This window comes from Hypomesus transpacificus, chromosome 15, assembly GCF_021917145.1.
Source record: "Hypomesus transpacificus isolate Combined female chromosome 15, fHypTra1, whole genome shotgun sequence".
Classification (NCBI taxonomy): domain Eukaryota; kingdom Metazoa; phylum Chordata; class Actinopteri; order Osmeriformes; family Osmeridae; genus Hypomesus; species Hypomesus transpacificus.
In genome coordinates, this window is record NC_061074.1 from 3,582,319 (window position 1) to 3,606,411 (window position 24,093).

The following is a 24,093-nucleotide window of genomic DNA, read 5'->3' on the forward strand; positions in this document are numbered from 1 at the left end:
AATTTTAGAAATATGTATTTCTGGATCAAAATAATTCCGTTTTGTTAAATTCGGCATACAAATAATAAAAATATTATATATTCAACAGTAAAATATTTCAGTCTAATGAAATTCGACATACAAATATTTCAGATCTTTCACATTAAAATTCAGATACTTTTGTCAGCTTTCTAGCTCCATAGAAAAGAAGCATACTCCAAGCGTTTTGTTCCAGAAAGAGAGGTAATGAAACCTTTTGGTAATTTTCCATGGTAACTTACGTGAAACTAACCTGCTCGCTAGCAGGTTTTCCATGCCAAACTTTGCGTTTCTACCTATCCCCTCCCACTTTCTGAGCCAGATAGCGTTGGCAGACATGGGATATCCTTTCCTGGTTCAGCCGACCGATCTCGAACAAAATTTAATTTGCTTAGTTATACACCGGGAGAGAATTTTAAGACTGCAATTCAATGTGCTTTAATTCCCTGATGAATACCTAGGTTAACGGTACCGTTTCCCGTCACAATTTGTCATTTATTGTAGTAGCCTAACATTCTCAGCCCTTAGGCCTACATCGCTAATGTTACTCGCCGTGGACGTGCACTCAAAACTGACCTGCTTTTTGGCACAAAAAATAAAGACAAATAATTGAAATTGTATTTGGTCTTCTTCATTGCCTACAAATATAAATCTAACAACGATTATGAGTATGTTTATCGGCTATTGTTCCTACAATTGAAATGATTCACCTGTGACCATGTAGCGTGTAACTGGTGTTTCAGCTAATCTATTTCCAGATTGTAGGGCCAAACAACCAAAACTAATTCCCCTATGGTTTGAAGGAAGATGGGAAACTGAATTGTGTATTAACATTAAGCAAATAACGCCAATACCTACCAATGGAATTACCGTTATTTGACTATGGGTTAAATCAGAACAAGAATGGTCAAAGTAAGGTTAAATAATATAATAATTTATTCATATTGCAAATGAATGAAATCAATGAAGGTTAACTCTTACCTACCCTACCATGATTATTGTAAACCAGAGATAGAAAGCAAGAGTTGAGGAAGGAGGAGTAGGACAATCTAGAGCTGAGGAGAAGATCTCAGGAGATCAAGAATCCACAGATGCTTCACAATTCCTTTTATACCCAAGAACAACTAATCGCACCACAATCTTGACCCTTACTTATCAACATGACTAGCAATGCTACAATAAGTTACACAGTGATGTGTGAGAGCCATCAAGTTGAGACTCCATCCAATAACTCAATATTTTCCCAAATGAGAGATGGGCAGATTGATAGCCTTACAAGATCAACCTTTATTCTTCTGCCCTAAGTATACCATCTCTTGGTCAAAATAGAAATTCAGCAAGTTCAACAATTAATATTAATCTAGGCTATTGTTCCTACAATTAACATCACATGTGACCATGCGTCCTCCTGTAACTGGTGTTCCAGTAAATCTTTTTCAAGATTAGCCTCTACCCTAAGTAAGCCTACACCATCTCTTGGTCAGTTTTTGACACTTTCTTCATGAGGTGCAGTTTGTACAACTAATTTACTTGTAACTGGGAATACATGAGATTGCATTACATTTCACAGTTCCACATGCAGAATTCACCTGCCATTAAATGAACATCTCACTGTATACTGCATCCATGCTCTGATCAACAGGATCAGAATGTACAAATCGTTTTTTATATTCATTATTCTCATAATGTCAGTGTAACAGTCAATTCCGCACAAGCCTGTAAATAAAAGTACATGGGGAGAGAACTACCAGTAGCTATCATACATAATTCTCTGCATCCATTTCTGTGATAGCAGTCAATGTCTCTTCCTCATCTTAATCATCATCATCCTCTGATGAAAGCATTCTGTTGGGGGTAACTGCTACTACAAGTTGATGTACGCACTAATTGATATTTACTTTGTATCATGTCAAATATGATTAGAACCAAGAAGACGTTGAGGCTACTATCACAAGCATACAGCCTAGGCAAAATGTCTTACCTGTTCATAGTATGTTTTTATATTAATATTAATTATTAATATAACATTGAACATGCTATTTTATTACTGTAAGTCCACCACTTTTTCGGGTTAAATGTTCATTGTATGGACTGGCTATTACATTCAAATGTATGCATCGAGCAGTTGGTCTCCCACGCCAATTGTATACGCTGCTTCAGCCGTGTTGCTTTTTTTCCGGAATATGCTCAGATTGACCATAAACACAAAATAAAACTTATATCTGAAGTGTGGTGAAGTAAGACAACATTTTTTGTCGCCGGGTGCCATGGTGGATCCTAGTATCGGAGCTCCATTGATGTTGGCTTTTAATAGTTCTCATGCCCGCGCTTAACTCAGAGTTGACGTACTCTTGAGTTGAGTTAACAAATTAAATCAGCCTTTCTGTAACCGAGTTTTCGGAAATTCCAATTTTAGAGTAACTCAACTCAGAGTTCAGGGTTAGGCTCAGAGTTTGTTAAACCCGCTACCTGGAATACCCCCCCCCGGAATGAATAGGATGTGATGTGTTGCTCATTTGTATATGCACTTGATCAGTCTAAATAGGTAGCAAGGTAGGTATTTAGGCAAGGTAAATAGGCTAATTGAAAGGACAATAATATGTGGGTGAAAATGTGAAATTATTGGAAAAGACATCTATACACTCGTTGAACATTTTGATAAAATAAGTGATTTATTACATTTAAGGGAAGTTATTACAAAATTTAAAGCTGGAGATTTTCACCTTTCTGCAAACGTAACAAATCCCTGACGTATTACGATTATTGCATTAAAAGCTGCAAATTAGTATTTGGTTAATGCCATGTTCCCATCATATTAACCCCAACTTTCCTTATTTGGTTTAGTATGATTATTTAGAAACTCTTTAACTAAACTTGACTTGAAAGTGAATTACATGATTCTGTTATGGTCTACTCTAGGTCAAAAAGCCTGGCTGCGCACGCGATGCGGTCACATTCAGTTAACTCTGACAGCGGTCACGATGAAGAAGGAGTGGAGCTGGTGTCAGAAGCCCTCCTATCCGACAGCCCAGCCAATCAGCAAACAGAAGCGCTTGAGGCCATAACCCCTGAAGAGGAACTAGTCAATGAGATTTTTCTACCCGTCTCCATGCTTCTCCCCATGGATGGAGGAATAAAGGAGAAGGGAGAAGAGAGAGATCTGGAGAAGGAGGAGGAGAAGTGGGAGGTGGACAGGCTGTATGTCCACCTGAGAGATAACATGGAGAAAATCAAGGAGTTCTGCTCACCCATGCTCCGGCAGATCCCCATCCCAGAACAGTGTGTCATAGAAGGTACCATACACATGCACATACACACACTGACGCACACACTTGACACACACATGCACTCACATACACTGACACACACGGACACACACTCACACAAACACACATTCACACATGCACATACCAGAATACTGTTGTGAAGATACAAAATGATAGCTTCTTCTCTCCAATCCTTTCTTGTCACTAACACATACACACCCATCAACATTCAACTGATGCTCTGCCTGGGCGAAGCTGCACTAAACAGCATGCGTTAGTGTATGTGCGTATTTGCACAATACATCTTGTTGAACCTCAACAGTAAGATTACAGTCAGATGTGTGGACTGAGTCTGATTAATAGTATAGTGTTACTAGTCATCCTTACACACACACGCACACACACAGACACACACTTACACATGAGTCTGTAGGGGGCTTCTTGAGGCTTTAAGGTGTGATTAGTAGCTCTTCGAGGGGGTCTATGTTTTGACATGAGCAATGCAGTGAGAAGGCAATGATTAATGCTGATCCAAAAACACAGACACACACACTCCCCCGCTGAGGTCAGACAGCTAAGAGCTTTACTGAAATTCCATTCATGTTAAAGAGGATCTTCCCCGCGCTACATACATCCTGGTCTTCAGGCCACAATGTAATAGAAAATAGACCACGTCAGACGATGTGTTGTATCTCTAACCACATTAATAAAGAAGAGGACGATGCTGTGTGTTGTGGCAGGCTGGGTTGGTATTTAATTTTTAATTTTACAGGGCTGACTGTAAATGGAAACAGCTGGGACTTTCACTTTTACACGTGGTGCTAATACCGGGTAAAGCGGTTCACACACACTCAGAAGAAAATGTAGTTCAAACCGCAAGATCTTGTGGGGTTTATTTATTAAATCGGATATTCCCATGAAAAAAACCCAAAAGTTGATAGAAATAGAAAAGATGTTATTGGTGAAATGCATAATATAAGAAATATATATATGAAGAAACCGTTTACACTCACAAATACACATCAAACATAACCCAACCCAATGACTTCACACACACATACACACACACACACATGCTCTTTCATGTGCCTTAAGCCAATGGTTTCCAACCCTGGTCGTTTGGGTGAAGACCATGGTCTTGCATGTTTTAGATGTTTCCCTGCTCCAACACGCCTGATTCAAATGAATGGTCATAAGCAGGCTTCTGCAGAGCTGGATAACGACCCATTTATTTGAATCAGGTGTGTTGGAACAGGGAACATTTACAGTTTTTGGCTCATTTCACGAAACAGAAATGACATTCTCAAAACAACACGTGCAAACCTCCAAACCGCTGGGCACTTGTTCACAACAGATTGGAATTGTTCATTCCTTTAATCAAATTGCAATTGTATTAGCACATCCTTGTAAATGACAAGTGCAATTGCCTACAGTTTGCACACATTTCAAATGATTTTGCACATCTTTGAAATGGTTAGGTATAATTGCCTTCAATTAGGCCAACTATCAATTGAAAATATCTTGCTGGTCTAAACTGACTGTTATTTCTCAGTCAAGTGGTTGTTCTCTGCAAAACATATTGGCATAATTTCCTTGTGTACATCATCACCTGCACAATAGTTCACTCCACTGTCAAAATCTTTCAGGCACATAATACCATGAAAAACATAATGGTATATACTGTAATATGGATCTCTTGGATCATCTGCTTACAGTCATTGTCAGGTGCAACTAGAACTTTACTAAACAAGGGGACACATCCGATCACCAATCACACAGTAAGTTTAGTTAGCTGACAGGAGCTATCCAGGAGTATAAATCCTTCCATCAAATATTTAGAGCTTGTCCCAGGCCAGCTCGGGGGAAACATCACTGTTTGTGCTGCCATTTCAGAGAATGGTGTAGTCACCCACATTCCCAGTCTTGGCCCATACAATACCCAGACACTCTTGGTGTCCTTGGACTGCCTGCACTCTGATCTTATCCCTCTACATGAGACCACTTTCTTACATTTGTCATTGTGTGGGACAATGTAAGCTTCCACCGTCACCCGCTCATCAGGATTCACTGCCCATCAAAGAATGCTAATGGTGCTCATATCACCTAACTCCCCATTCCTTAAACCTATCCAGGAGGTTTTTTCTGCATGGAAGTGGAGGGTTTATGAGCATTGGGCTCAAAACCAGAGGTCCCTGCTCCAGGCAATGGATGCTGCTTGTGATGATGTCACAGCAGATCAGTGTAGGGGATTGTTGCGGCATGAACAACAATTCTTCCCCTGTTGCATCGTAAGGGAGAACATCAGATGTGATGTCAATGAAATCTGTGGCCAGACAGACAGTGAGGACGACAACTAGTGAAACTCCAGCTTTGCTTTACTTTCTTACTGTATGTGTTTCCTTCTTGCCATGAAATGCACCCTCTGCAACTCTGACTAGGAGGGGGTCGCTTGCCTGAAACTTACTGTGGTTACTCATACTACTAGTGTAGGTTATACATAATGTTAGTTTTGATGTGCTTATTGTATGAAAGTATATTGTGCTGTACACATTTCCTGTAACAGTAACCATGATGTATGGCAATTACAGTAACAATTTCCATGGCAGTGTAAGTGCAATATGTGATGTGAAACCTTGTAGGTTACTCTTGAATTACTGTAATCTTTTTTTCTGTTTGATACACATTTACATTTTACATGTATTCATTTAGCAGACGCTTTTATCCAAAGCGACTTCCAAGCTGTCTGCTTTACAAAAGTGCATAGGTCAATGATCCTAAACAATGAGATAGCCACAAAAACATTGTGGTTAGCCAAAACATGAAGCATACATTACAGTATTGTTGCTTGCTTTTCTACGGGTGCACTCTTGCACTTTTGAGGTTCATTTTGTTTAGTTGTAACTTGTTTGGCTACATGCTCTTATGGTTCTTCTCTTTGGCACTTTCTGTATTTGGGTTTTTCACAATGTATGCTTCATGTTTTGGCTACCCGAAATGTTTGGGGCTATCGCGTTGTTACTGTATGATCAGTGACCTATGCACTCTTGTAAAGCTCTCTTGGAAGTCGCTTTGGATGAAAGCATCTGCTATATGAATAAATTTAGATGTAGATTGAGACACATTGCATTCTGGAAAGAAAACATCTACTACAGTAACTGTAGCACAGTGCACATGAGGGAGTCAGATGGCTGAGCGGTGAGGGAGTCGGGCTAGTAATCAGAAGGTTGCCGGATCGATTCCCCGCCGTGCCAAATGACGCTGTGTCCTTGGGCAAGGCACTTCACCCTACTTGCCTCGGGGGGAATGTCCCTGTACTTAATGTAAGTCGCTCTGGATAAGAGCGTCTGCTAAATGACTAAATGTAAATGTAAATTGGAAGTTAGTTTTTGAGGAGTCAGATGGCTGAGCGGTGAGGGAGTCGGGCTAGTAATCAGAAGGTTGCCGGATCGATTCCCCGCCATGCCAAATGATGTTGTGTCCTTGGGCAAGGCACTTCACCCTACTTGCCTCGGGGGGAATGTCCCTGTACTTACTGTAAGTCGCTCTGGATAAGAGCGTCTGCTAAATGACTAAATGTAAATGTAAATGTAGGGATATTTCTAAGGTCCACTGCCATACTGACAAAACATCTAAACATTTTGACCTGCAGTGTTTACACAATGCCAAAGGGACTTTTCATTTTGGGGGCACTGACTATTTGTATGAGAGAAGGATTTAGTTTTGACTGATAAGTTGTCTGTTTTAGGAAAGAGATGACCCTTTGCAGGTGTTCCATGGTGTTTTGCTGAACCATCTGGGTTATTTTGGCAAATGTATTTAAAGGTTTGAGAATGTTCTATTTTTTTTCGAGAGATGAGCCAAAGCAATCGAGAAGGAACTTTTCATTTTGAGGGCACTGACTATTTATATGAGAAAATGATTTGGTTTCGAAGCATGAGTTAACTGTTTTGGGTGAGATATGACCTTTTGAAGGTGATCTATGTAGTTGTGCTGAACCATATAGGCTATTTTGCTAAATGCACGTGGAGCTTTGAGAATGTCATTTCTGTTTCAAGAATTGAGCCAAAGCAATCGAGAAAAACTGTAAAACATGCAGGCCAGTAGTGCCCTGAGGACCAGGGTTGGGAACCACTCCCTTAAGCCACCGGTTCACACTGACCCTGTGTGAACCGGTGGACCAGGGGTGAACCACACACACTTACCCTTATACCCTCCCACCAGCGGTAATCTGCATTTTTACTCAAGTGCGCTGCCTTTGTAAATACGGTTTTATGTCTTTACCCTTAATTTAACGCCTGAAATGTGCGCAATCCTGTTAGTAAATGAAGCCCTCAGAGAGGTGTACACACTAGACAGGCGTACACACACACACACACAGTCACCGGGCTACAAACACTTGTGTACACACACGCATTTACAGGATGCATACACACCGTCCATTTACACACACACATATAGAGTAAGCTAGGTCAGAAAGCCATGGGGTGGAGATGTGGTGAAGAGATAGTTGATAGATTGACAGCATAGGAAGTTATTAGTTTCTCCTTTGGCTTCACTGACACTAAGGTAAATAGGGAAAAGCCCTGCATCACGCCAAATGCACACACACACACGCTTCAACAGGAGAACATGTTATGAGTCCCACCTTTGGTCTCAACGAGATTGGGACAATCAATAGTCAACAGACACACACACACAACTTTCCAAATCTCCGTACTTTCATTCATGATCTCATCAAAGCCACCAAAGGAGGATGTCACCCCCCCAGGCGCTATGACACTGAGGCAGAAAGGCGGCCATCCCAGCTTGATGTCATGCTGTCTGTTGAAACTCGGTGACCCTCGCTGCATGTGACAACACCATGCCAGGCTAACACGTGATGGCACACAACCAGATGTGTCGCTCTGTCCCCAAACGGGTCCACTCCGACCCATGGAGTGAGAGAGTGTATGTGTGTGTGTGTTTGACAACAGTAACTAAAACAACATTTAACACTGTAAGACAGCAAAGGCACTTGGTGACAAGTGTCAAACAAGATGACATGGTCAACACTTTCAGACACACAAAGAAATCATACACACTCACTACCGTCACATAAATGTTAAACCACAGACACAAACTGTGCACACACACATATATTGGTGTTGCTGCGATTCTGGGTTCATAAGGCATTCGGGACCCATTAATCCTGGAGTCCGGAGTTTTGGCTGAACTGTGGGAAGAACACAGTGTAATGTGTGTCAAAGGTAGCAGCGCTACCTAAAACCTGCTTACTTATACAGCTGGGGGATAGAAACCAGGCTCAAAGTAAAGCTTGCCTGAGCTAAATGTACATGTGAATGTTGTGTTCCTCACTGTTGACTGTATGTTTACGCAAATGTTGTGTGTTTCTGTGTGTGCGTGCGTGCTGTAGACTCAAACCGCGGTTGTGTGGCCAAACTGTCATTCTCCTGCCCCCTGAAGGGCCACTACTGTCTATATGGCAAGTCCTGCTTTAATCTGACCAGCCGCCAGCCTCAACTGTGGATCAACATCAGCTGCTTCACCTGCAGGTAGGCTGGGGGAGAGAGCAGCAGGAGACACCAAAGGGAGAGAGCAGAGGGAGAGACCAGAAGCAGAACAGAGGGAGAGCAGGGGGAGTGACCAGGCAGAGAGCGCAGGGGGGTAGACTATGAAGAACTGGAGGAGAGAGCAGTTTAGAGAGGGGGAGGTGGAAGTAAGGCTGAATCCCAATACTCTGTCTTACCCCTACCCCTTACCCCTAGCCCTTAGTTTTGCACATTCACATGTGAGTAAGTGGTGTCCCAATACTCTTTTTGATCGAGGGGTAGGGCTAAGCCCAAAAAAAAGTGTTTTCGGGAACTTACTAAGACTAGGGGCTAGTAAAGACAAGTAGAAGGAGAGACCGGGAGGAAACCAGGAGGAGAAGGAGAACCAGAGGCCTAAAAGACCTGACATAGCATAGAAGGAGAACCAGGGGGCTGAAGGAGAACCAGGGGGCTGAAAGAACTGACTAAGCACAGAATGGCTGGGATAGTATTTAGTAGATTTGTAGATGTATAAATATTTGTAATACATCTGCATACCTGCCTTTCTCTCTCTCCCTCTTTCTCTATACCACATCGTTATTTTTGATGGTAAAGCCAAGTTTGCAGCCAAAAGAATAATAGATTCAGATTTGCCATAACCATACTTTCACAACTCTCTTTGCTCTCTCTCTATTTTTCTCTCTCCCTCTCTCCCCGTCCTCCAGAGTAAGTCCAGCTCTCCCCTGTCTTCCAGGGAGCAGAGTGTGCAGAGGCTTGCCTCCCTGTGGGAGAGGACCCAGCTGAAGGGGGCTCAAAGTTTCTAGATGGCCATGATGCAGCACCCCACCCCAGACAAGAAGGTTCACACTAATTACACTAGTTTTTTGGGGGGAGGAGATGCATGCCTGCTTGCGTGTGTGTGTGAGAAAAGGCTTGGGATGGTTGTGATTGCATCACCAAGCAAGAGACACAGCTTCATCCTTTGAGGTTGAAGCTAAAGTAATGGTGTTTAACACTGTTAAAGAGATGGTTTCACACGGTTCGTTAAGTGGACACCTCTGTAAGCAAACTGTATTCTCACACACTTATCATTAGTTCATGTATCTGTATTTATGATTGTATTTCCATATATATTTGTGTGTGTGGGTGTGTCTTTGTTATTCTTAATGTTTCACCCTCAACATTGGACAAGGAAAGTGGTAAATTCCCTCTCTAAAAAAAGTATTGTGACTGTAGAGGAAGGCACACACACACTCTTATTCACAGCGAGTAGAAAAAGTTAGTTTTGGTGTTTCTTAATTTTTAAAGCACGCATACTTTTTACTGAGAGGCTTTAACATTAGCCCGAATGACACAAACCCATCACGGCACACTAATAAACATCTCTCTCTCTCTCTCAATTAAAAAGCTTCCTTCCATCCCCTCTTCTCCAATCAAAAACACATATAGGGCAATGAAAGGAAGCTAATAGCGTTCCTGCTGATAGGAGAGGAGGGGTTGAAAGGGAGCCTGGATTTTATAGACCCAGAGACTGGCAAGCTTGACAAGGAAGTAAAATACATCTGTCCAGGACATAAGGAATTTGCTTTTTAATGACAACATCCGGCCATGTAGCAGAAAAAGAGACAATGGAAGAGAGAGTAAGGGGGGGGGGGGTAGCGAAGGAGGTATAGGAGAGGTATAGAGAGAGGAGGGGGGAAGCCAGGAATAGGGGTGAAACGGGGAGAAAAGGAGAGGACTAGGATGGTGTGAAATGAGCAGAGAAAGAGGTGAGGAAAGAATGGGGAGGGAGTAGAGCGGGTAGAGGGGGTAACGGTAGTAAAACCACTCAAACTGTGGTAATGGGCTGACATAAGAGAGCGGTTGTCTCTAGCAGTGCCTGTTGTAAATTTTTTAAATGTCAAGACCCCTACCTCTTTCACCTGTGATGCGTTTGAGATGGAATGCTACCAGTTTACTACCCCACAACTCTATAAGTGAGTGTGTGTGTCTGAAGGACAATTATTTATTTCCTAACGTGTCTGTGTGTCTGGCCAAGTCAGGCCTTGGTGCCCAGCGAAGCTGCTCTCTTAAATTACTCTTACAACCATCTCAAGTAGCAGTACTGCTTTCCCAGTGCAATGGAAAAAATGGTCTGTGTGTGTATGTGTGTGTGCAACTCAGTCAGGCGTTCTGCTGGGGGTGGTTGCCACTGGAGCGAGTCTTCAGAACGATCCATGGAACTCTTTGTTTCCCTCCCGTGTTTTGTGTGGAGCACTCCCAACTCTGGGAGAGGGTACCACTGAGGACACGGAAAAGATAGATTTATAGCGGGAGAAGCAAAGAGGGGAAGACAAAGATAGAGAGGGTAAGATTGAGAGAAACTGAGACACTGGGTGAGTGAATTGTGTGTGAGTGAGACAGACTGGGAGAAGGAGAGAGACAGAGAGGCCTCACTCAGATGGAGAAAGATAGAGAGGGAGGAGAGAGAGACAGAGAGGGAGACAGAGAGGGAGGAGAAGGAGAGAAACAGATAGGGAGAATAGGGAGAGACAGAGAGGCAGGAGAGACAAAGCGGGAGAGAGTCAATCATTTCCACCTGGATTTTGAGTGATTTTGTCCTGTGGTGTGAGTTACAGCAATTTTCCAAAAATACTCCTTCTGTCTACTCCCTTGCCCTCCTCCTCTTCCTAACTCTCTCATCCTTTCCTCTCCCTCTGTTTACAGAACAGAAGTTGCAGGAGGTCTGGGTGGAATCCTTGCATCTTGTTCACATTAGAGCTATGTTCCCTTTGCAGTGATAGATAGAGCAGTGGACATAGAAAAAGAGAGAGGGAGGGAAAGAGAAGTAAAGAGGTTTCTTGATGAATATTGGAAAATTACCATTTCAACTCGTAGCCTGTGCTATTTGGGTGTGATTGCCTTTTGAAAGAGCACAACCTATTGTTATCTCACATATATATTTATTAGGTGTGTTTACCTTTGGCAAGAGCACAACCTATTGTTATCATATTTATTTATTATTATTATTATTTTCCCACTCCGTCAATGTTTGCACTACATAGACAATGTTGGTGTCAAAATGTTTGTCTTGGTCAGGATGCATTGCTTGTATAGGGATTTACATTCCGTTGCACGGTTTAGGACAATACAACGTGTTTGTGGCAAAAATTGCCTTGAATGCTAGTTAGTTTGATAGCCACTTCAGTGCTAGCCTAACATCACAACGTCAGCACACGTTAGCAATGACCCATAGATACGACGTGCTAGTAAGACAGACAGTGATATTAGTGGGCCCTCACCATTAGTACTGTAGCTAAAAGTCTAGGAAAGTTGAGGCTACTTTTACGTACCTAGAACCCTAGCTGAAAGTTGAGGCTATTTTTCGTTAGGTACCTACGAACATGTCTTAATCTGCTAGACAAGAGGGTTCCCCTTCATTATTTTGGTGAGCAGTCTCACAAGCCCTACTTACCTGGCGTCATGGAGCCGAGCAGCTAAATACTTATTTAGCACTGGCGTTGTTAGCTACTGTATTCCTGTGTTTGGGCTGTTGCTCAGCAAGTATCAAGTGCGTCATACATTTAAGCAATTTAAGACTTGCATGTACAGAAAGTAATGTGACATTAAATAATGTGACATTACTACAGCTACATAATGTATTTTAACTCAAGCTTGTTAAACCTGCCATAATAGCGAACATTGTCTCCTTGAGATCACGATCTGTATGTCGTCTAGTAGCATGTAGGTGAGATGTTGCTTGTTAATCTTATTAAACCGATTATCACATTGTACATTGTATGGTGGTCATCATGGTGTACTGTAAACCCTGGACTCCAAGGTATTGCCTGTGCCTGTGCTGGGTGTGGCGGCTGATCCCAAAGCAATTTTGCAATTGCCTTGAAAAATTCATTCCCATTGATAAGCAGTGTGAAATTTGCCGTTGTAACATGGACGACCAGGCAAATTATTCAAAATTGTTGGTGGCATCATTCCATTGTTAGCAATAACACTATTTCTCCTCTGTGTTGCCTCATATCCCGTAACAATGGAGTACAAACATCCATATAAAGTCTTCAACATAACCCAATCCATGGGCAAAATGTAGTTATTACCAGCTCGGGATTCTGTAAGAAGTTCTAATAATGTCCTTGTGTGGTGATCAAGCTCACGGTAAAGTGTCTCCTGTTCAAAATAATCTCCCTGTCTTTCTCTTTGAATGCAATTAATGTAGTTTAAAGTATTTCTCAAAAGGTTGTTAATGTCTTCATTGTTACCGTTTACAATAAATAGAAAAGTATTTTTGTAAAAAGCATGTTTTTTGAAGTCATGAACTGCCTGATAGTTTGTGCACTTGTTTTTGATAACTCCCTGAATTCACTAGGGGGCACATGTCTTTCCTGTTTAAAAAGTAGTTGTACTTTGTGAAAGTGTGTAAATGTGAGAGGTCTCATTTTCACTTATATGTGAGAGGTTTCACTCTCAGTGGGGTGTGTAAGAGGCTACATTTTCAGTTATGAGTGTGAAAGGTTACATTTTCAGTTGTGTGTGTGAGAGGTTACATTTTCAGTTGTCATTGTGTGAGCTTCCATTTTCACTAGTATACGAGAGGTGTTCAGTAGTGAATGTGTATGGTGCGCCTGCAGGATGGCCGAACTGACGAGAGCTCGGCCATCTAGTACAGAGCATTTTGTTTGTTATGTTAGTGTTCGTAAATTTGTTTTGTCCATGTTTCATTGTCGCTCATTCAGTACAACCGGCATACACTTCTGGATATTAGGTTGTCACTTGGCAAGCATTATTTTAGGAACTTTAATTCCACTTTCCGATGTACGAGCTTGGACTGCAGCGGGCTCTTCCGCCATTGTGTTTACGTGCAAGACGAAGGAAGATGAAACAAGGCTAACGTGCTAGAGTTCTTGTCCAAACTCGGAAACGGTGCTTCAAACCTCCTTTTCCAACCATCCTACTTGCTAACGTTCAGTCCATCGACAACAAAATTGATGAACTTAATGCTTGTGTCAAATTCCAATGGGACATTAGGAACTGCTGTATACTGGTGTTCGTCGAGACTTGGCTGTCTCCGGAGATCTCCGACACAGCGGTTACACCATCTGGATTCAACACATACCGCCAGGACAGGACAGTTTATTCAGGCAAGCGGAGGGGTCTGTGTTGTGATCAACTTTCTATGAGCCACGGATGGAGTGGTACTAGCATTTCACTGCTATCCGGTCCTTGAGTTGCTAACTGTAAAAATCAGACCCTTTTATCTGCCTTGGGAGTTCACTGCGGTTGTCATGAGTGGAGTCTACAGCCCCCCCAGGCATATAAAGCCACTGCTTTGGATGAACTGTATGGGATTATCAATGGTCTGGAAAATGTGCACTAAGAGGCAGCCTTCATAGTTGTTGGTGATAAACAGAGCCAGAGCCAGATTAACAGGGTAATCATAGCCAACATGAAGAAGGTCCTGCCCAAATACTATCAGCACATTGACTTCTTCACACGCGGAGACCAGATCCTCGACCATTGTTATCCAGCATTCAAGGGCAGCTATAAACCCCTCCTTGCCCTTCTTTTGGAAAGGCTGATCACACCTCCATTCTTCTCCTCCCCGCATATAGAAAAAAGCTAAAATAGGTCAGACCGGTTGCAAGGTCACTTCACCTATGGAGTGACGAGAGTGTGGCGACCCTCCAGGACTGCTTTGATACCACTGACTGGCTAATGTTTAAGGAGGCAGCAGATGGGGACATTAATGAATACACAGACACTGTTTCCAGCTACATTCAACACTGCATTGATGACATCGTCCCCAAGAAGGTTGTCCGGTCTTTTCCCAATTAGAAGCCCTGGGTTGATGCCGCGGTCCAGGCCACCCTGAGCCCGGTCTATCGCCTTTAACTCTGGGGACCCTGATCAGTACAGGAAGGCCACATACGCCCTTCTGAAGGCCATCAAAGCAGCGAAATGGGCCTACAGGACCAAGGTGGAGTCCAGCTACCATGGCTCTGACCCCAAGCGCATGTGGAGTGGACTTAAAGCCATTACAGACTACAAAAAGAAAGGATACCGTGAGACCCAGTCCTCTGTCCTACTGCCAGATGAGTTGAATGCCTTCTACGCTCGCTTTGAGAAGGATAGTGACCCCCCTGCAGTGAAGCTACCTGAAGGCTTAGCCAGTGGTGTGCCTACACTAACTGTAGCTGAGGTGAGGCATTGCTTCAACCTCTCCCTCAGAGAGGGGAGTACTCCCCACCTGCTTCAAAAGGACCACCATTGTCCCTGTGCCCAAGAACACCAAGGTCACCTGCATGAACGACTATCGCCTGATAGCACTGGCCTCTGTCATCATGAAGTGCTTCGAGCGGCTAGTCAAATCATTCATCCGCTCCTCGCTGCCTCCCACCCTGGACCCTATGCAGTTTGCATACCGGTCCGTCAGGTCTACAGACAATGTCATCGCCCTGACTATGCACACCGCTCTCTCCCACCTGGACAAAGGGAATACGTATGTGAGGATGCTGTTCATTGACCACAGCTCAGCATTCAACAGTTAACATCTCCCTCTGCAGGTGGATCTTCCACTTCCTGACGGGAAGGCCACAGGTGGAGAGAATCGGTGACCGCACCTCATCCACACTGATCACCAACACAGGCACCCCCCAGGGCTGTGTGCTCAGCCCTCTCCTGTTCTCCTTGTTCACTCATGACTGTGCGGCTACGCACAGCTCAAACCTCCTTGTTAAGTTTGCTGAAGACACAACCATTGTGGGCCTCATCTCTGAGTCAGCCTACAGAAAAGAGGTTGATACCCCGACATCATGGTGTCAGGACAATGACCTCTCTCTCAACATCAGCAAGACAAAGGAGGGTATTGTGGACTATAGGAGGCGGCAGGAAAAGGAGCATGCAGCCCTACACATCAATGGATCTGAGGTGGAGAAGGTCAGCTGCTTCAGGTTCCTGGGGGTGAACATCAGCAATGATCTCACATGGTCTGCTCACACAGACAAGGTGGTCAAAGCGGCCCGGAAACGCCTCTTACATTTACATTTATTCATTTAGCAGACGGTTTTATCCAAAGCGACCTCCAAGAGAGAGTTTTACAAAGTGCATAGGTCACCGATAATAACAATAAGATCGCTCCAAAAACATTGCGAGAAGCCAAAACATGAAGCACATATTGTGAACAACCAAAGTAAGTACCAAAGGGAAGAACAATAAGAGCATGTAGTTAAACAAGTTACAATTAAACAACATGAACCACTATAAGTGCAAGTGTACCTGTAGAAAACAAGCAACAATAAAAACAATATATCAAAGCGAGTACAACAATTTAAATCAGTTACCACTAACCACAAGAGCAACAAGTCTCTAAGCAAGAGTCATTGTGATCCTTGAGGAAACTAACATCGGCTTGAGCAAACCATTCCTAAGTACCGTTGTACTCCCGGAACAAGTGCGTTTTAAGCCTTTTCTTGTAGGTGGAGAGACAGTCAGTGTCTCTGATGGAGGTGGGGAGTTGATTCCATCACTGGGGGGCCAGACAGGAGAAGAGCTTGTGTTGGGAATGGGCGGTCTTGAGCGGTGGGACCACCAGGCGGTTGTCTGAAGAAGACCGTAGGTGGCGGGTGGGGGTGTAAGGTTGCAGGAGAGACTTGATGTAGTCAGGTGCAGTCCCCTGTCACTGCTCGGAAGGTCAGTACCAGGGTCTTGAATCTGATACTCTTTTCTTGAGGAGACTGAAGAAGTTTGGCATGGACTCAGTTATCCTCACTCACTTTAACAGATGCACTATAGAGAGCATACTGACTGGGTGCATCACAGTGTGGTATGGCAGCTGCACAGACAGGGACCGCAAGGCCCTACGTAGTGTGGTCCTGTTTCCTGTGCCTCAGGAAAGATGGCAGAACCCTAAGAGACTGTAACCACCCATCTTTCAGTCGTTTTAGCCCGTTCCCTTCTGGCAGGCGATACCAAAGCATTCGGTCTCGCACACACAGACTGAACAACAGGTTCTTTCCAAGGGCCATCAGGCTTCTGAATGGACACTGATACACATCTCACTAGTCCCTTTACACACTGTCACTTTCAGCTACTGGTTGCACTATTGTACTTCTCTTAGGTAAGTATATGTTTATAAGGTTAGTATAGGTTATCATGTGTATTAGAGGTTTGTATACTGTAATAAATATTGTATATTATTTGTATATTATGAGGTTTACTGTATTTTAGCTTATTATATATGTAATCTATGGTCTGTGTACTTATATGTTATGCCAGGGTGCTTTGTGTAACAAAGTTGTCAACTATACTAAATGGAGAAATAGGCCAATTGATCAGAAGACATGAGATGGGAAGAAAAGGTAGCAGTAGTACTGAGTTGCAACATGTATTATTATTTTGTACTTGAATTCAAAGCAACGGTCTTACATGCATTGATAGAACAATCTCCCACAGATATTACTACAATCAATTACTTTCTGGGTGCACCCTTTGACTCTGACCCTTTGAATAACATCTGTAAATATAGCTGCAAACAGCAATGTGGTGGCCAAGCAGGTCAGATGACCCAGAAGAAACTTTCGACATCTAGTGACTGCGGTTTACCTGGCTTTCTTTGCAGTGGCTTATCGTCTCGCTAAACAGAGAATCAGAGACATGACAAGCTTGTCAGCTTTGGCTGGATTTGAACCTCTGATGTTGACGTTGCCAGGACACCAATTTATCCTAGTGAGCTATTCTCAGTGCTGGAAATCAGATTTCAGTGACTGCGTAAAAATATAAGGAATTTTTCCTGTGGCAAGCGGTTGTCATATTTGTCCCAAATAATTTAAACAGCTGTAATTCAGTCCTATTTTAATATGTCAATGTGATAGTGGTCTGAAGATAATCTGTGTTAAAGTTGGTGAATATTTGATACATTTTGTATCAGGAGTAGGACAAAAACGTTTATATTCATTAATTCAAAATGGCGGCATCAATTTGGCTGGTATCACAAGTTAACATGTGTCAGACATGGGCTGTTTATCAATTCACGTTTTTTTCCGTTCTTGTGACGTCATCTTTTATTGCCCAAGTACGGTTCCAATCCAAAGAACACAAGTCACCAAGAACACCAAAAATACCCGGAAATGTTCCTGATCCGCCCCTTTTATCGAGGATGCATCGGATGGTGACTTGACCAGCGAGAACGCTTCTGATTTCCCAGAAGTCATTGCAAGATGTCAAGCGAGGCGGACAAACCTCACAACTGTAATTTTTTACTTTTCATATTTCAGCTAAACGGTACGTGTAAATCAGCATCTGAATTCAAATGTGACAAGAAATAGGCAGTACTGTTGCTGAAAATGTTCTTATTTCATTTATGAAACGGCTAATTTGTAAATTTGCTCCGACTTGTCGATAACCTAGCTAGTAGCATCTCAGTGCAGTGCAGACACTAGTTAACAGGTACTGTAAGTTAGCAAGGGCTACAGACGTAAAATTACAGGTAGACAGACCATTTTTTTATACTTTTACAATATGGTAACTTTTACCAAGTTACCATATGGTTCTAGGGGCCGCCATTGACTTCCATGGTCTGGATCTTTTCTGGGTTGGTTTCTACACCTTTGTCGACACTATGTGCCCAAGGTTGATGAAGAAAGAGGATGCGCATATGCCTCCTGGTGAAATGGCAGTCGTACCCCGAGCAAGAGGAAGACATAGGGCAAAGGATTTTTGCCACAAGGATCACACTTTTTGAGTTGAGTGAACACGAAATCATTACACGTTACAGATTAAGCAGCCATGCAATAGTACAGATACTGGAAGAGTTACATTGAATTTCCGAGTCAGCGTTCACATTCCATCCAGTAGTTTTTAAACTCTGCGCTACATTACAAATATTGGCATCAGGATCATTTCTAACAGTCATCGCTGTTTTGGTATCTGATCCATGATAGAAAGAAAGAAGGAGGCCCATTCAATTGTGCTTTTAAATGCTCGCAATGTACGGTAAAGTGGGCGGAGAAAGGCGCTGATTACCTGATGACTTGCAAGTTTCGTAAATACGACGTAAACTGAAGTTTCACGGCGTGCGCAATCTGCGGGTTGGCCATGGCGCTTATAACGCTACGTTTGCGAATGTACGTACATGAGGCCCTGAGTGTTCTTGAGACAATACCAGAGAATGGCTGTTTATCAATCCGAAGAACGCTGAGAACGTAAGTACATTCTTTTGAAGAACGTTCTGGCAAGCCTCCTTGCGGCAATGGTCTTGCAAGGACGCAAGGACGGAGAATGAATTGAGATGGTTAGGGTTTTCCTGGTCTCGGAGCATTATGATAACACTGACTAACTACAAAAACTAGATAACAAAGCTAAAAAATTGTCCGTCCACCTGTAATTTTACGTTTTCTGTAGCCCTTGCTAAATTACAGTACCTGTTAACTAGTGTCTGCACTGCACTGAGCTAGGTTCTCGACAAGTCGGAGCAAATTTACAAATTAGCCGTTTCATCAATAAAATAAGAACATTTTCAGCGACTGAACTGCCTATTTCTCGTCACATTTGAATTCAGATGCTGATTTACACGTACCGTTTAGCTGAAATATGAAAAGTAAAAAAATACAGTTGTGAGGTTTGTCCGCCTCGCTTGACATCTTGCAATGACTTCTGGGAAATCAGAAGCGTTCTCGGTGGTCAAGTCACCATCCGATGCATCCTCGATAAAAGGGGCGTATCAGGAACATTTCCGGTTATTTTTGGCGTTCTTGGTGACTTGTGTTCTTTGGATTGGAACCGTACTTGGGCAATAAAAGATGACGTCAAACGAGTTTGCAAGAACACAAGAACGGAAAAAAACGTGGATTGATAAACAGCCAATGTCTAATATAGAGAGAACTGCCACTCTCGGGAAACTTCCGGGTTCTGAACTGGTTGCAGTTCCATGTGAGGGCGCTAACGAGCGAGTGTAGAATGAATGGAGGTCTATGGAGCGGTACCCCTCAAAATCCACTTTTCTCAGGATATAATTTTTTGTCTAGTCGTTTGAATTCTGAATTCGAAAGGGGAGGCAAAATAATATACACACTGCTGGCTGTTAAATTGTTTTAAAGTCGCCTTTCAGTTCTAAAAAGCCTTTGAAAATGTCATTGACGTCATACACATCGTACGACCAGAGCTACTGCTTTACGGCAAGCTCTGGTCACTTACTTTTTTCTCTCAAGGCATCGACAACACAAAGCTGATGTTCAGCTCCTTCCGAAAATAGCCTACATCTGTATAGCAGCCGACTCTCTGGTCCTATTAAAATACACAACATGCACAATCAGGGTGACCAACAAGATTATATTAACTGATAAACAATAACATTACAAACATCTAACTGAACAAACAACAACTGAAATCCCTCGCACGACTGTCGTAACCACACTATTTTCCACAAGTCTTTGCCCATTTGACATACCGCACTGCATGCTGGGTACCCAAGGGGCGCTGACGCTGATTATCTAGCTGTGCTCCGACTGTGATTTGAGTATTAGCTTTGGTCAGCTTTGGGACAAAGGTTAAGAAACGGTTGACATTTCAAGGTGAAATTGCACATGGTATATCAGAATGATGTTATCCTGTTTAACTGCTTCCCTTCTTTTCTAAAACAATTGAACGTGCTGTATCTAACCAACTGTCTAACTTTCTCTCCCAGAACAACCTGCTTGACCCCAACCAATCGGGCTTCAAGACCGGCCACTCCACAGAGACTGCCCTCCTTTCAGTCACCACTGCCCAACAGTCTGCCAGAGCGGCTTCGAGGTCATCCGTCATCATTCTGATGGATCTTTCTGCAGCGTTTGACACGGTTAACCACCAGATCCTGCTCTACAGACTTTCTGAGATGGGCATCACTGCCACTGCACTCCAGTGGATCTCATCCTACCTCTCGGGAAGATCCTACCAGGTCTCCTGGGGAGGCAAACTGTCAGACCCCCACCAGCTCTCCACCGGTGTCCCACAGGGCTCCGTCCTTGGACCCCTCCTCTTCTCTCTGTACACCACCTCACTTGGACCAATCATCACTTCCCATGGCTTCTCCTACCACTGCTACGCCGACGACACCCAGCTGTACCTGTCGTTCCCCCCGACCGATCTGGGGATCTCAGCTAGGATTGAGGCCTGCCTCGCAGACATCTCCGCCTGGATGACCGAGCACCACCTCCAGCTGAACCTCGCCAAAACAGAACTTCTCATTCGGTTAAACCCTCCATCTCCCATGATCTGTCAATCACCCTGGGATCTGCGACGGTGACCCCCTCATCCTCTGCCAGGAACCTTGGGGTTACCATGGATGACGAGCTCTCCCTCACGGCCCACATCGCCGCAGTCTCCCGGTCTTGTAGATTCACCCTCTACAACATCCGGAAGATCAGGAGATACCTGTCTGAGCACTCCACCCAGCTGCTAGTCCAAGCACTGGTCCTCTCCAAGTTGGACTACTGCAACTCGCTGCTCGCTGGTCTCCCAGCATGTGCAACCCGCCCTCTTCAGAGGATTCAGAACGCAGCGGCCCGTCTGGTCTACAATCTACCCAGACGCTCCCATGTTACCCCGCTCCTCATCTCTCTCCACTGGCTACCCATCAACGCCCGTATCAGATTCAAGACCCTGGTACTGACCTTCCGAGCAGTGAACGGGACTGCACCCGTCTACATCAAGTCTCTCCTGCAACCTTACACCCCCACCCGTCACCTACGGTCTTCTTCAGACAACGGCCTGGTGGTCCCACCGCTCAAGACTGCCCGGTCCCAACACAAGCTCTTCTCCTGCCTGGCCCCCCAATGGTGGAACCAGCTCCCCACCTCCATCAGGGACACTGACTGTCTCCCCACCTTCAAGAAAAGGCTCAAGACGCACTTGTTCCGGGAGTACAACGGCACTTAAGAATGCTTGGCTGGACTTGTTAGTTTCCTCCAGGATCACAATGACTCTTATTGAGTGACTTGTTGCCCTTTTAGGTTAGATATAACGAAGTTAAGTCTTATACTTGCTGTGAAATATTTTACTGTTGATTGTTCTTCTACAGGTACAGTCCTGCACTTCTGTGGTTCATGTTGTTTAATTTGTAACTTGTATAACTGCATGCTCTTATGGGTCTTCCCTTTGGCACTTGTTTAGCTTTTCACAATGTATGCTTCATGTTTTGGCTACTTGCAATGTTTGGGACTATCTCGTTGTTGTGATCAGTGACCTATGCTCTTTTGTAAGCTCTCTCTTTGAAGTCGCTTTGGATAAAAGCGTCTGCTAAAAGAATAAATGTAAATGTAACTAAACAGATAATCAAAATTATGACAGGCCAAAAGACTGTGGCTGGATATGAACCTGTGACCTTGCTCCTTGCAGTGCACTGTCTTAGCCTACTGAGCTATTCTCTGTGTTGAGAACCATTGTGGTCAGTTACTGGATAGAAAAGTAAGCTATTTGTCCTGTGGCAAGCATTATATGATTTGTCTGAAGTTTAAACAGCTGTAATTCAGTGATCTTTTGAGATATCAAGGCAGGGGCAGGCAGGCCAGGCCAGCTGGATGAAGCTGTCTTGGGGGCAGGGCTGGAGAGAAGCTGTCCAGGTAGAGGGGGGTAGTCCAGCAAGGGGTCTGTGTTGCTCCAGCATCCTCTGATGCATCCTCTGTTACACTCAGCATCCTCTCTGTTGCTTTCAGAATGGTCTGTTGCACTCTGTTGAGCAGGCCTCTGCATGACCTGTAAAAGTGAAGAAAGGGTCCATGTCAGTGGTGAAAAATGAAGCTTTTTCCATCTACACTTGATACAGACTTCAGTTTTGACTGTGAAATGCAGTGGCAATACTTGAACTTGAATCCAAATGTGTTGGAAACCCATGCAAAGTCACTCAAAACACAGGCTCTAACGAGAGTATTTAGCTCTAAACTGGTCAATATATACTCATCTGACAAAAGACCTGAGGCCTGTTCCATAAAGCGAGTTTACCGAAAAAGCCAGACTTATGTCAGTTAATCGGACTCATTTCTAGGTCATTCGGTTCCATAAAGCTTGCTCAACGTAGGTCGAACTCGGTTACTATGGCAACTTAGGCTGCCATAGTAACCGTAGTAGTTCACGTTCAACATTGATAGAAAATCAACTTAAATAGCCTACATAGCAGAGGTGTTGAAATTAATCGAATAATCAATGCATCACGATGCGGACATCGACGATGCTGCATCGATGCAGTGGCCGACCATAATCAATTATAACGGAATGATGTCGCTCGTTAATTTTCCGGCCGCGGCATAAACATTCAAATGAAAAATAACATTCTTAGTAGCCTAACCCGTTTCATCTAGATCTATGTCTACTAGTCTCATCTGGGTTTCATTTACCTGACGCCATTTGTCGCTATTAGCATACGTGCCACAGCTAAATGGCTGAGGGTGGTTGTGAGATCGTCCTTACAAACGCTCCAAGCATTTTAAAAGCGGAGATATGGAACTTAATTTCAGATTTTACCAGCAGGCTGGGAAGCACGAACTGGATAAATCGCATGCAATATCCAAAGCCTGTCAAACCAAAATTAAATACGTTGGGAACACTACCAACTTAAGGAATCACGTTAGCCGTTTCTATCCTGAGTTGCTAGCAACAACACCTGCAAACTCTGGGCCAGCAACTCAGAGGATTGAGTACAATGCAACTCTGTTTTCAATACTGCTAATAATGTTGTCTGTTGTGTTAGACAGCATGTTAGACATTATTTAACTTTGTTAAATAATGAAGATTGTTTATATCTTACTACTTGTAATTTTGGATGAAAACATAATTGTTGGATCCAAAACTATGATTATTATGATTTCAATGTTAACCTTTTGCCTTTATGAAATCGTTATGAATTGTGCATGTTAGTCGGTCTTTAAGCGTGGCATGTCATCACAGCATTTTGTCAATAATGAATATAGAAATAAGTCATATAGAAAACTGTACTATATTAAAATATACACTATCCTAATGCAATCTGTCAAGTCAAATATCTTATATGGCTTTAATAGAAAAATGTATTTGACGCATCGTGATGCTGACATGATTATCGTAATCGAATCGAATAGGGAGATCAGTGTCGATTCACACCTCTACAACATTTAGCCTAATGCATTAAGCGATGAACAATGATTTGATAGCCTACACGTCAATCATGGCGTGTCGTTTCATTCTGATGAAGCAGTGGAAGAGGGAGCAGTCATGGTACAAGGCTTAAAGGGAATGTTCTTTCTGGAAGAAGTCACGTGGTCGTGTGCATCGCTTTTGCC

General features: G+C 43.4%; 1 pseudogene; it reads left to right on the plus strand.

Moving 5' to 3' along the window:
• The window catches only part of LOC124477905, a 201,705-nt pseudogene that overhangs the window by 126,252 nt on the left and 51,360 nt on the right, over positions 1-24,093 (plus strand).